Raw genomic sequence first — 14,635 nt, forward strand, 5'->3', positions numbered from 1 at the left:
AGATGTGATTGTGGTCTCATTGGAAGAGATAAAGAAAGCTATTAAGGTTCTGATGGAGACCGAGACTGGGGAGGAGTTGAGGAAGAAGGTGAAGGAGCTGAAGAAGTGCAGGGTAGCTATTAAGGGTCTTCCTATTGTGCATTGGGTAAACTTGTTATCGAGCTGTCGGAGAATTGATGAACCCCCTTTTAACCCTCATGAAGTAAATCCAGTATGGAGAATACATAGACGGGATCCACTAGATTGCACTCGTTGCTCAAGCGTGGAAATTCCGAAAGGCAGAGGAGTTAGCCAACTCTGCTTCACAAAATATCAGGCTGTAGGCAAAACCTCTACTGTTACTGCAATATATGAAATGCAACAGAAGATATGTATACTGATATTGTATCTGCCAATCAGTACATTACAATCACCAGCATGACAATCCGACCGAGAGGAAGCAAGGAGAAAACAATACCAAAGAAAATGCGAATATTACAAGATCCTTGCACGGGATGGGTTCCATCATCAATTATATGTAGCAAAGAAAGTATATACAATATCAAAGTTTCACGAACTCGAGTTCCTCAAATGAACTTATACTTCTCCTGGATTGATCTCCAGGAATCACTCGGCCGTGGTTAATCTTCGAGCATATAGACTTTGATAAACTTGTTGCGAACTTGGATGTGAATTTAGGCTGCAGCTTAAACATGAAACTGCTATCTTCAGTATAAAGATCAACTAGTCCAAAGATTTGCTATTCCAAATAAGAAAGTGCAGCAACTATACGTACTAACACAATGAATATATCAATACCTTTGAATGGGGTAAAGAGGAAACTTTCACGAAATCAAACCTCTCAAATTGGAAAATAATTAGATGAAAAAAGGGAGAGAAATTGGTTTGTTTTTCAAGCACCGAAAACAAAAAACAATCTAAGATAATTATTTTAAAAAAGTAAAATAACTGAAAAATAATTATCAAGATACTTATATGTATCCAAGGAAAGAAAATTATTTCCTCCATGATTATAAGGAAATATTATGACCTGAAATTAATTTCAATTCGATGATATGGTAGCAGTTGAAGATGTAATCTACGATAACTGTATTAGGAAACCAAAAAACAATAGAGAAAACAATTATACAGTATAATCATCTCTTAAAGAAACAATTGACTCTTTTTTTAATCACTATGATAAATTCCTATTGTGAAAATTGTTAATTTCAATATATGCAGTGTATAAATAGACTACAATATGTAAGACCATAAAACGTTAATTTATTTTGTCTATTAACATGTTTATTCGACATAGTCTATTGTATGTATCAAAAAGAATTATATAATGAATTATTAAAAAAATAAAATATATACTGTATCATTTGCATATGGAGGAAATTTTTGGAGAAAGTCTAAAATAAAATTAAATATTTTTTAAAACTTTCAAGATGAAAGTAAATGTTAATGGAACACTGACGCAAAAGTTATGTGAAAAATTAAATATAAGAAAAATCTAATTTGTCCAAAAAAATCTAACTTCAAAAAAAAGATTTTCTTGATTCTAAAGAAAAAGAATTATCCTACAAAGAAAAATTGAAGAATTACAAACTATGTAGTAAATCTCTTAGTGAAAATTAAAAGTGGATTAATAAAGAGTCGTGTGGACATAATGAAATATGTTTTATTTGGCAAATCTGTAAAGTTTGACGAATAAAAGAATAAGAAAAGATCTAAAGTACTCACCAAGTATCATCAATGTTAAACATAAGTAAGAAAAAGTATTGCACAATTATGAATCATTAAATAAAATTAAAAAATTAAAGAGAATCACAATGGAAAAGAAAATTTCGATAGATACAAATTAAATGCATTACCGGATAATAAGAACACTCAGACAAAATTCACCTATTCATATTCAATAAATGAAGATAAAATGGAGGTCATATATATATATATACACAACCAAAGCAGAAAAATCCAAGTACAATAAAAGGAAACATAATATTATAAACACTATAAGAATATCCACTTAATAATTCAAAAATGAGAATATATACTTGTACTATGTTTAAATAAAGAATATATTTTAGAGACTGTTGAGAGGGAGAATAACCTTTAATACTCGATCTCCCGACTGGATTAGTCAGATCCCATTGGGCTCTGGATACTAGGGTACACACCGAAAAAAATATATTTTAGAGACACTAAGATACATGTATATATATTATATAGAAATATATTATGATACTATGTTGACAATATATTAGATAGTATATTACGTAGAGATATATAGTGACATTCTTTAGATTGTCTTAAATATCTTGATATAATGTAATTACCGCTTTTAATTTTTTTAAACATTGACATGCCTTTTTGAACTATGTTGAATACCTTCTAACTTTTAATTGGAATAAAATAATACTACTTGAATATATATCACTTATTTAAATTATTTCGAATATTAGCTAGTTTAGTTAATTAAAAGTTTACATGTTTAGCTTAAATATCTAAAAACTTCCTTATTATATGATGACGTGGCAGTGCAATATGTTGTATAGATAATCTATATGTTCCGCAATGTATATAAATGTATATAGTCTGCTATATATTTTGTGAGATAATCTATATCTATATAGATATATAGATATAGATTATCTCACAATTATTCGAGAAAGAGTCCTTACCTGGAGCGACATATCCAAATGTGCCGGCAAATGAAGTCCAGTTTGATGAATTTGGTTTCATAAATCTTGCTGTCTCGAAGTCCGATACATGGGCCTCATACTCCACATCGAGAAATATATTTTTGCTAGATACATCGCGGTGAATTATAGGCAGAGAACAGTCATGGTGCATGTAGCACAGTGCATCTGCCATGCTCTTGCCACATTCCTGCGCTCGAGCCACCCAAATTCTGCTACAGTCTCATTGTCGCTCAAAAGATTTTCTAGGCTCCCACCTTCCAAGTACTCATACACAAGAAACGAGTGCCTCGGCGACGAGCAAAATCCATATAGTTTGACAATGTTACGGTGTTGGATCTCTGTCAAAGCACGAATTTCGCTCCTGAAAGCCTTATGCCGTGATATCTCTATGCCTAGCGTGATATGAAAAAACAACATCATGAAAAGAGAAATAGCTTTCTTCATGCTTCAACATGTTTGCAAGAATTATTAATTGTCTCATAAGTATGTAACAAAGGGTTTCTTCCCTGAGCACTTAGAAGTTTTCCCCATTTTTGATAATTCATACCCTAAGCTATTTGTGAAATATTGGGAGAATTTTTATTTTGATAACTCACCAGTAGTGCCAACTATGTCTCTGTCCGGTAAAATATGGAATTTCTTCACCGCAACAATTTGATCGGTCGACAACCTTGCCTTGTAAACACTCCTGTATGCTCCAGACCCAATGCAGTACTTTGAGTCGAATTCCTCAGTGGCTTCGATGATGTTCTCATACATTATTACTCCGTCATAGCTCCATATTGCAAACAAATTCTCATTGGTAGAGACCAATTGGTCCTCCGCATTTCTTTTGGTCCGACCAATCACAGTGTACCAAAATCCAAAAGTGACCATTAAAAGAAGCAAAATAGCAATTATAGGAGCAAAATCACCAACAACTTCCCATCTCCCTTCTCCAAGGGACATGGCTTAAGACCCACAATTCCTCAACATAAGCCTTTATTACCTCTCACAGCATCGATCGAAGCGTTACGGAAGGCTATAATATTGGGTATCGAACCCTCCAACTGGTTATAGGAGACATCAACTGTTTGCAAGCCTGCCATATGAAAGTGGATGGAATCTCACCAGAGAGATTGTTGTGTGAGAGGTTTAGGGTCTCTAAACTCTGCAATCGTCCAAACTGCTAAGGTATTTCTCCAACCAAGGAGTGTCCACTGAGATCGAGGCTTCCTAGAGATCGTAGACTGCCTATCTCGACGAGAATACTGTCATGCAATTCATTACCACTTAAGTTTAAGGACAAAATGTCAATGCAATTGCCAAGTTGCTTAGGGATGGGGCCCACCAATCTGTTCTTAGAGAGGCTAAGGCTTCGCAAAGTCAAAATCGTCCCAATCTCAGGAGGGATGCTCCCCGTGAATTCGTTATTTTCCAATGAAAGTTCAAAAAGTGCCTTAAGTTTTGCAAGGCCTTTTGTTATTCCCCTAGAAAGATGATTTGTTGAGAGGTCAAGGACGTTAAGATTTTTCATGTTCCCAAGCTCAGAAGGTAAAGCCCCAGAAATATTGTTGTTGGAGATTCTCAAGAGGGTCAAATTGTTGTATTGAGCAATTTTTGCAGGAAGCATTCTGTGGAGCTTATTATAACTCAAATCAAGATAATTCAGATTCGGGTATGTGTCGAGGGCATCTGATATGTCTCCAGTGAGTTGATTGTTCTCAAGCCTGACTCTGAATAGAGTTGAGCAATTCTTCAAACTTTGTGGAATGGGACCCGTGAAGAAGTTAGACCGCGCGGTAAAATTTTCAAGCAGACCACCACTACATACATCAGGAGGTAGGTTACCGACGAAGCTATTACTAGCCAGCTGCAAGCTCATTAGCTGTGTGAGATTGTTCATCTCTACGGGAAGAGAGCCACTGAACTGATTCTGGCTCAAATATAACTCCTCAAGCTTACTCAAGTTGCCAATGGTAGAAGGAATATGGCAAGAGAGTTTGTTTCCAACAAGTGTTAAAACAATGAGTGATTCGAGCTTCCCAATTTCTCTCGGAATTGAGCCACTGAGTTGATTCTAGAACAAAAATAACAACACAAGCTTTCTCAAGTTGCCAATGGTAGAAGGAATTTGGCCAGAGAGTTCATTCTCGTTGAGATCTAATTCACTGAGTGATTCTAGCCTCCCGATTTCCCGTGGAACTGAGCCACTGAATAGATTCTTGTTCAAATATAGCACACTAAGTTTACTCAAGTTGAATGGTAGAAGGAATATGGCCAGAGAGCTTGTTATTGTGAAGAACTAAATCAGTGAGTAATTCGAGTTTCCCGATTTCTCTTGGAACTGAGCCATTAAGCTGATTCTCGTATAAACGTAAATAATTAAGCTTACTCAAGTTGCCTATAGCAGAAGGAATATGGCCAGAGAGTTTGTTCTCATAAAGAGATAAGTTGGTTAAATTGCCCAACCTTCCGATTGAATCAGGAATGGAACCTACAAGTTCATTGTGACACAAACATAGCTCCAATAAGCTGCTCATGTTACCAACTGAAGAAGGAATAGTGCTGGTGAGCTGGTTGTATCCTAAGGAGAGAAATCGAATAGAACTCAAAAGACCAAATTCTCTCGACAAGGTTCCCTCAAGATTGTTCCCATAAAGATCTAATTTAGTGAGTGATTCCAGCCTCCCGATTTCTCGTGGAACTGAGCCACTAAACAGATTCTTGTACAAATATAGCACACTAAGCTTACTCAAGTTGCCAATAGTAGAAGGAATATGGCTAGAAAGCTTGTTATCACGAAGAGCTAAATCAGTGAGTAATTCCAGTTTCTCAATTTCTCTTGGAACTGAGCCATTGAGTTGATTCCCGTATAAACGTAAATAATTAAGCTTACTCAAGTTGCCTATGGCAGAAGGAATATGGCCAGAGAGTTTGTTCTCATAAAGAGACAAGTTGGTTAAATTGCCCAACCTTCCGACTGAATCAGGAATTGAACCTACAAGTTCATTGTGAAACAAACATAGCTCCAATAAGCTGCTCATGTTCCCAACTGAAGAAGGAATAGTGCCGGTGAGTTGGTTGTATCCTAAGGAGAGAAATCAAAGAGATCTCAAAAGACCAAATTCTCTTGGCAGGGTTCCCTCAAGATTGTTCCCATAAAGATCTAATTCACTAAGTGGTTCCAACCTCCCGATTTCTCGTGGAACTGAGCCACTGAATAGATTCTTGTGCAAATATAGCACACTAAGCTTACTCAAGTTGCCAATGGTAGAAGGAATATGGCGGGAGAGCTTGTTATCATGAAGAGCTAAATCAGTGAGTAATTTGAGTTTCCCGATTTCTCTTGGAACTGAGCCATTGAGCTGATTCTTGTATAAACGTAAATAATTAAGCTTACTCAAGTTGCCTATGGCAGAAGGAATATGGTCAGAGAGTTTGTTCTCATAAAGAGATAAGTTGGTTAAATTGCCCAACCTTCCGACTGAATCAGGAATGGAACCTACAAGTTCATTGTGAAACAAACATAGCTCCAATAAGCTGCTCATGTTCCCAACTGAATAAGGAATAGTGCTGGTGAGCTGGTTGTATCCTAAGGAGAGAAATCGAATAGATCTCAAAAGACCAAATTCGCTCGGCAAGGTTCCCTCGAGATTGTTGTCATAAAAATTGACATAAGACAAATTGGCGATGTTTGCTATGCCGGGTGGGATATTACCGGAAAGGTGATTACCGGACAAGTTGAGGTGGTAGAGCTTGGAAAGGTTACCAATACTCGGAGGGATGGTTTTGGACAGAGAAATATTGATGAGCACGAGAGTGGTCAAGTTGGGTAAGGAGGAGAAGTTGAGGTTTTGGAGCGTACCGTTAATCAGATTATAGCCAGACATGTTCAAGCTCACGATTCTTCGAGAACTATCACATGATATCCCCCACCCAGCTGCAGGATGTGATGGTAGTATTCCACGAGGACAAGAGAGGCAGGCCTTGGCCTTTGAAACTGGATTTCCATTTCAAGAGTGTCTCCGCCTCAACCCCAGCGGCGGTTCGATCATTTCCAATGAAACTATTGCTAGCAGTGACATAAGAATGTCCGACAAGAGGATGAGAAGTTGCGAGCACGAAAATGAGGGCCAGGTGGCACGGAGTAGAAGAACGTGTAGTGATGACATGGCTGAGTTTGGATGTATTTACTGAGGATTATGGCATATGTGGGTGTGGAATTTCAAGAGCGCAAAGCGAACATACTTATAGGGAGCGAGGGAGGAAATTAAAATTAAGTGAAGTCTTCGAATTAGTCAATTATATCCTCTGTAGCAATTATATCCGGCTAGGACCATATGGTGCCTTCATCCCCCCAATATTTATTATGTTACTTTGTTTATCAAAGACTTCATGTAAATTGAACTCTCTCATCCTCCCCTCCACAGTACAATTATTTTGTGTTACTTTTTCTTTTTAACCGTTAGCTCCTCGATTGAAATAATCTTTGGAATACCAACGAATAATTTATGACATTTATTAAAGAGTCTCAAGTGTTATTTGCATTACGAGAGAACTTATACGATTGCTAATTATTCAAGTACATATGCATAATCTACATATGATTTTTCAAAGTTTATGAAGTCCCGTGTAATAAATGCAGGGTGAAATCGGCTCATACCTGTCAGCATCCCATTTTGGCTCACCAAGTTGAACTGCATTATCAGCAGTGGTCCATGTTACGACTTGAGCATCATCACAGAAAACGACTCGGCATAGCCAGAAATCACTATTCATCCTCAAGTCGGCAAAATTGAGCAGATGACATGTACATACGACAGAAGGACTCCAAGGGTCACCAAAGGGCAACGGAGTGACTAGAGAGCTCAACAACGTCCAAAACCGGCATTTCTAGTGTACCACAGGGACAGTCCTATTTTCCGATAGTTCGCTCATCCATCGGAGGATAGCCAATATTGGACTTCAAAAATTCACATCGATGCCAAATAGATGAAAAGTGTCTTCAAATGCATTTCGCAAATCATCTGCTCTATACAGAACAACTTTATGTATACAGACAACCTTTTAGTGGAAGTCCAAAAATGTCGATTTCTCAGAGAAAAGTTAATTCCAAATATCAGATGCGGTCATGCCCCACAAGCATACAGAGCACGAGCAGCGCTTCAGATTGTCTTTTGGAAGCCATACGGATACCCCAAATGACTTCCGAGCGACAAAACGGGCATACCCCTCTTCGGAAAAGCATAACCGGAGACTGGTCAGATGGAATAACGGCAAACGAAGTTGACCCCGTATTGCCCCGAAAACTCCAGCGAACAGACGCAATTGGGCAAATCAGACAGCAAAACCCTTCTCGGTTTCTCGAGTAACCTCCGAGGAGCATAAAAGACCATTTTCAGTGGAAATCCATATCCGGAGGTCCTCTTTGTGGAAACTTGATGCCGAATGCCTACCTTACACAGTGCTAGCCTTCTCAAGGCTCAATGTGGAATCATCGGAATGAATCACACAACTCATCTAGACCCCCCGAGCAGTGCATTAAGGGTCTCAAATGCACTTTTCATGTCCTTAGAGGCCCAATCTCGACAAACAGAGATCACAGCTGTGCGCACTCGAAATTCGTCTTGTTGGGGCACTCATGCGCGCGCCTATGCAATGCGGTTTGGGAGTGTCCACCTTCTCGGGGACGCGCGACGGAAGCACGTGAGAAGGAGTCGCCACTACCTGTTTACGACCCGAAGGTCGAGGGCCGGTGAGTTGCCCGGGTCTAGGGGTATGGGATACACCTAGTATGTTAAGGCAATGGTCTGTACAGAACCGGAAATTCCGAATTCGGGGGTTCTATTACGTGTGGGCCTATATCCCACACGCCCTTTCGGTACTCCAGCTTGCTAGGCTTGCCATTTTATTTATTTACCGCATGATTTAAGGTTGCACTTGACTCGCCTGTTTTGACACCGTAAATTCGAAGAAACACTCGAACCGTCCACTCTCTGATCGGGATTATTACATGAATAAATATACAACATAAACCCTTACATTGTTCTTTCAAATAAATAAAAGACAAATTGCAATGACTAAATCCCGGTCGATTCACGTTCGGTCATTATTTCACTCATGCTCGCCGTATGGTTTTGGAAAAGACCGAAAATTAAATTAAATGCACACTCGGTGTATGGGGGCATTGGACCCCGTGATTGACGGTTAGGGGCGTTGGACCCTGTGTGAATCGTGTCCTAAAGGATCGGGCTCGATCCGCATAATAAACAAATGCAAAAATATAACAAGCAAGCTCAAATAAACAAACAATGGGGTTTTTGTTATTGCCAAATTTACGTGAATTAACTGATTATTAACCGGGGTATCTTGGCATATAAATCCTACCTTAAAACAAACAAAAGGAGTGATAGATAGGGCATGTAGCATTCGACATTATTTTAACGGACCCGACAGACATGATGTCTGTAGTCAAGTCCTGAATGTGTGGGTTATTTTTAGATTATTCTGTATCGTGACAATATAGCTTTTACAGATTAAGAGTATTTTCAACTAAAACCCGAAACCTAACCCTCTGCTTGACTATTTGCCATGTTTGATTAAGCCGAGTTTGTGATTAATTTGTTTTCCCATGTTTTGACCAATTCTATGCACAAACCTACACTAGGGTTACGGCAGGACAAGAACCGGTAGTCATGCCCTTGAATCGGTAAATATGTGTGTGAATGAAAATCAAGATTACATTGCACGTATCTCGGTACTTTTGAAATTGTGAATTTGAAAAGGGCATGGCTAACAGTTCTTGAACTGTCAATGTGATTACAGATTGTTAATCAATTCGTACAATTCATTTAAAGAAGTCAAGTGATTTAATTTAGCCAAATTCAACGTCCCGATTATCCCATAAGTAGAGTTTTAGGTTAATTAGAAATTTGCCGAATGCTTTAGTTTACGGATTTCGAGTCGTCGGAATAGCCATTAGTTGACAGCCCGATAAACTCTAATTTTCGACCGTCTTGAAATTTAAAATTTTGATTTTAGGCCGAGTTTGCATGATTAAACCAATTCATGTGAGGTTTCGATTAAAACAAGAAAATAAAGCGTTTAAACATAGATCAAGAGCACATTATCACGTCAAGCACGATAAACATACATATTTTTACACAATCGGTGTCGCCATGATCACGATAAACATACAAACATACACAAACATAGTGTTAACGGAATCGATAGAACGGCACCGACTCATGGAAGTGGAAAACATAAAAGAACACACATTGTCATGTCATATACATATAATTACAAAAACAAAAATATTTGAGCGGGGCACATACGTCGAGAATCCAAGTAGGAAAGGATTGGGTATCTTTAGAAAATGTCCAGGGACTGAATTGAATAATTTTAAAAGAATAAGGACTGATTTGAAAAGTTTGGGCTGATCTGAAAAGTGAAAAATGCTCCAGGGACTGAACTGAAATATCATGAAAAATTCCCGGAATAGGTTTAGAAATTCTGAAAATTCAGGGGCTGATTGGAAATTGATAAAAATGACTGGGACTTGACTGAAAAGAATTTTAAAATTCGGGGCAGATCTGAAAAGGGCGGGAAATAGCCTCGGGACTAAACTGAAACAATTTGAAAAGTTTTGAAAAATTCAAGTACTGATTGGGAAATATTAAAATATCCGGGAATTGACTGAAACGCAACGAAGAGTTAAGGGGCTGATTTTTTTAAAAACTGAAAAGTACCCTCAGGACTGAAATGAGACAAAATAGAAAGTTCATAAAATCGAGTTCAGGACAAACCCGATCATCCACACAGCCCGATAATGCTCATTTCACATCATATTCATCAAAGCAAACATTAATATTCAAGAATGGAGTCCTAAACATGCCACTAAGTCGAGGATTTACCTAGTTCAGGAAGTTGAGGGGTGATTCTATAAATAAAAAAAAATTAAAAAATGCGTCGGGCTGTTGATCCGGACTGGGTCGAATGGGCCGCTGGGCTGCTGGACTGGGCCAAACTGGGCTGATGCTAGCGGGCCGCTGCTGGAATTCGGGCTGGGCCGAATCAGGCCGCTGCTGGGCCGGGCTGACTGCTGGACCGCGGCTGCTGGATTGGGCCGTCGATGGTCTGGGCTGGGCCACTGGAATTCGGACAGGTCTAGTGGGTTGGCGAGCTAGCTGCTGGGCCGCTGGACAAAACCCGAGAAAAAATGGGAAAACCGACTCGGTTAGCCAAAACGAAACATAGGGAGAAGGGAGGCGGTTGGAGCGCGGGGAGCGTCTGGAGCTGAGGGTTGCGGGTCCAGCCGAGGGAAAGCGAGTGAGTTCTGGGATGGGGGGTGTCCGGACGAACTGAGGGCGAAGTCGGTGTGGGAGCCGAGGGTCGCAGGTGAGCTGGGGGTTCGGGAGAGCTACGGGCAAGAGGAGAGGTCTGGAGCTGGGAGCGTCCGGACCGGAATGAGCTCGGAGTTCTCCGACAATAAAAATCGAGCTGCAGGCCGTGTGTGTCTGTGGACGAGCTGAGGGATCGACTGCCGCGAGGTACAAGCTCTGGGTTTTCGAGGGAATTCGTGAGCTGAGAGTTTTTTTCGAATTTTTTTCGTTCAAGACCTGAGCTTAGGGTTTTCATCCGCGAGATGGGGTGTGCGGAGGTCGAGCCCCGGGAGAGAAGAGGAAGAGTTGAGGGAGAGCGAGACGAGCTGAGTGCTTTTTCGGGAGGATCAGTGAGCTGCCGATTTTCTTTTTTTCTTTTTTTTTTTGCCCTTTTCCGGAGTGCGCCACCCCCCCGCTCGCCTTTGCGGCTAGGGTTTTTTTTTTTGTGGAAGAGGAAGAAGGAAGGGAATGAAGATGAGGCAAAATTTTCGCCGGAAATTTTCAAAAGAAGGAAAGAAAGAATCGGATAATTTGATCTTGAGAAGGAAGGAAAGAAAAAAAAAGAAAAAGGAAAGAAGAAGAACAGGAATGGAAGAACTCACCGGAAGGGATGGCAGGGAAAGTCAAACTTTGACTTCCCTTTTTTTTTGAAATTAGTCGGTCAGACCGGCTCAGATCGGTTCTGACCGACTCTGACTTTCTGATTTTCCTTTTTTTTTAAAAAAATTTCAAAAAATTTAACGCACGTAGAAATTAAAATTCTTGTCTTTGCAATTGGATGACTAAAAAATTATTCCGAGACCAGCATTGTGTTCAGAAAAATTTACGGATCAATGTAATGCAATAAAATATTTTTCGGCCTTGAGTTTTCTTCTCGGATTTGAAAATTGACGTCGACGTGCGTGAAATTCAAAGACACCCCGTAAAAATATTTTTATAAAATTGATGTTAAATTAGAAAAATGTCACTTTTTCAAAGGCCATGAATGCTCGAGCAATTCGCTTGAAATACTTCCCTCATACGGGGTGACAAAGTGACGATTTTGTCGCTTTGGAGCCGGTGGACCGAAATGGGGTGATGACAACAGCGATCTCCGGATCGCCCAAGGAACTCAGAAAGCAATCTGAGAAATCCAGTTTCGGCCTCCTAGGACATCTCCGGCTCCATATTTACATTATCGGCTTAAGGGTCAAGTGCCTATGTTATTTGACAATTTATGTCAAAATGACCGACGTGGGGTGCGGATATAAGATATGCTGTCAGAAGTGTGTAACTTCGCTTTGAATGCTTAAAAGAAGCAAAATCGGCTTCCGAGCCTCATACAGACATTTGGCAATTTCTCACGGAAAATGCCAATCTCGGACTCATTAAATCTGTTTCCTCGCGTATATCGACAATTCGACGTTCAATTCGAATCACGAGCTTCGAATGCGCGATCAATCGATACCTGAGCTTTCTTCCGGTTTCTCTTCAATGCCTTAGAAATTTCGGCTTCTTCTTCTTCAATGCAAGAAGCCAACTTGCCCTCTCTTAGCCAAAATATCTTGGAGAGGTTGAAGACAACACTCAACTCCTCATCAATGCTCATCAATGTCTTATCTCTTCTTCATTAATGCAATGGAAGAAGATGAGGCTTGATATTTTCTTAATCAAACCGTCCAAGCTTAATCCAAGGGGTTAAGAGCACTTGCTTTTGCTTAATTGCTCATTAGTTTTGCCTATAAATTGCCCAAAAGTGATTAAGTTAATGACTTCTCCTCTTACACACTCTCTCCAAGCTTTCTCCGTCAAGAAAAGCTCTCAACTCCATAGCCAAAACCAGCAAGCTTCAACACTTCAAAACCAAGAGAGAAAAATTGAAGAAAACCCGAAGAAAGCTTTGGGTTCTTAAGTCGGAAGCCGATGTTCATCATCCCGACTTAAGTTCAAAAATTCTCAAATTCCATGGACCACATGTTTTGGACCCAAGGAGTTCATTTATGAACTTAGATATTTGGTTTGAGGTCATTTGCTCATGATTTCAGGTCAATTCCATCATTCCGGGTTAAGGACGTGCTCTTGGGGTGAACAGTACATCCATAGCCGCCCGCGCACGCCAGCCTCGCGCCCTGCGCGCCCACCCACGCCAGCTCCCAGTCCATCCTTGCCCGAACTTGCATCCTTTGCACCCGAGCACCCTTCCAAGAGTTCAATCGAGTCACCCGACTCCCGAACACTTCTCCGACTCTTTCCTCCTATCCCGAGGCTAGGTATAATATTCTAAACTTGGAGAAGTTATGTCTTTTACATTTCTTGCATGTTTACGGAGTTACAAGTTGTGTTAAGCATGTTTCACTTGCAAGTTTATATTTTTATGCATTTTTACATCATGCCATGCATATGCCATGCATGTTCATCCTTGATTAACGTGCTAACATGTCGGGAAACACTTGGATCGTAGTCGAGAAGAATATCCCGGCCCGGTTAAGGCATGGAGCTCATGGGTCACACTCTAAAGGAGGTGACTGAATGCTCTCTTGCTCTTTTCGGGCAAGGAACTATCTTCTTGGCCCGATCCAAGTTTGATTCCCGAGTTTCATCGTATTTTCTCATGTGCATAAAGTCGGTATTTTTTTATCGATTCCTTAAATAATATGTTTGTGCATGTTTGCATGTTCGAATGCGTTATTCAAATCATGGCAATACCGACTTTAGTTAATCGTGTCATTTATCGTGCTTGTCGCTTGAGCATGCGAGAAATGAATCGAAATGAGACGGGGAAAACTTGTGGAACCCTATTCGGGCCATGGGACCTCTCGGCTCTCTCTCCAAGGAGTAGTGGCCAAGAGCTTCATGGACTTATTTGGGTTGCACGAGGCTTCCTCTTCCCGTTTTAAGTCCGTTCTCGGCTTTCGTGTAATTTGTAATTTATATTATCGTCGCAATATCACATGAAAATGTATTTTTAAAACAAAACATGTATGGATTCAGGTATCGATGACTCATTCGGGTCCATCGATTACGAGGGTAATTTCGGTCATTGGACCGAACTATCTTCGATCCTTATAGAATCGTCTTGGTCGTCGAGTCACGAAACGTTTTCATAATTAATGCATTCGACAATAACTTTAAGCATTAATTCCATGAATGGGTTAATCGGGACGCTCACACGGTTAATTCATTTAATTTAAACAACTTTGCACGAACTGGACATTAATTTGTAAATCGCGTCAACGAATTACAAAACGGTGTTAATGCCCTTTTCAAAACCCTCATACTTTCAAATCCGTATTGTGTTGTTTTCCTTTTCTGAAAACAAAATTTCAAATCAAGGCCAAGAACATTATTTTGTGATTTGGCGACATCCTAGCGCAGTTTAAGGTGTCAGTTGGGTATTCTGTATCAAAAATATAATTATCTGACTAATCATTTCATTCGATCTAACCAAACGCTAGAAAATAGTTAGGTGGAACTCTAGATTCCAAATCTAGAGTCAAAACACAAGTTGGGTTAATTCAGTGGTAATTCAGTGTCACAACACCGAATTACTGTAAAAGCAATCCACACACACGAAACTCGACTACGGACACCCGACATGTCAAGTTC

The 14,635-nt window shown here is 39.9% G+C and overlaps 2 pseudogenes; both read right to left on the reverse strand.

The window, feature by feature from the left end:
* Window positions 1-541: 541 nt before the first annotated feature.
* LOC116209008 lies at window positions 542-3,635 on the reverse strand (annotated as a pseudogene).
* A 20-nt stretch (window positions 3,636-3,655) lies between these two features.
* LOC116209009 lies at window positions 3,656-7,372 on the reverse strand (annotated as a pseudogene).
* Between the last annotated feature and the right edge of the window lie 7,263 nt (window positions 7,373-14,635).

The sequence above is a fragment of the Punica granatum genome, chromosome 5 (assembly GCF_007655135.1).
Source record: "Punica granatum isolate Tunisia-2019 chromosome 5, ASM765513v2, whole genome shotgun sequence".
In the NCBI taxonomy this organism is placed as follows: Eukaryota; Viridiplantae; Streptophyta; class Magnoliopsida; order Myrtales; family Lythraceae; genus Punica; species Punica granatum.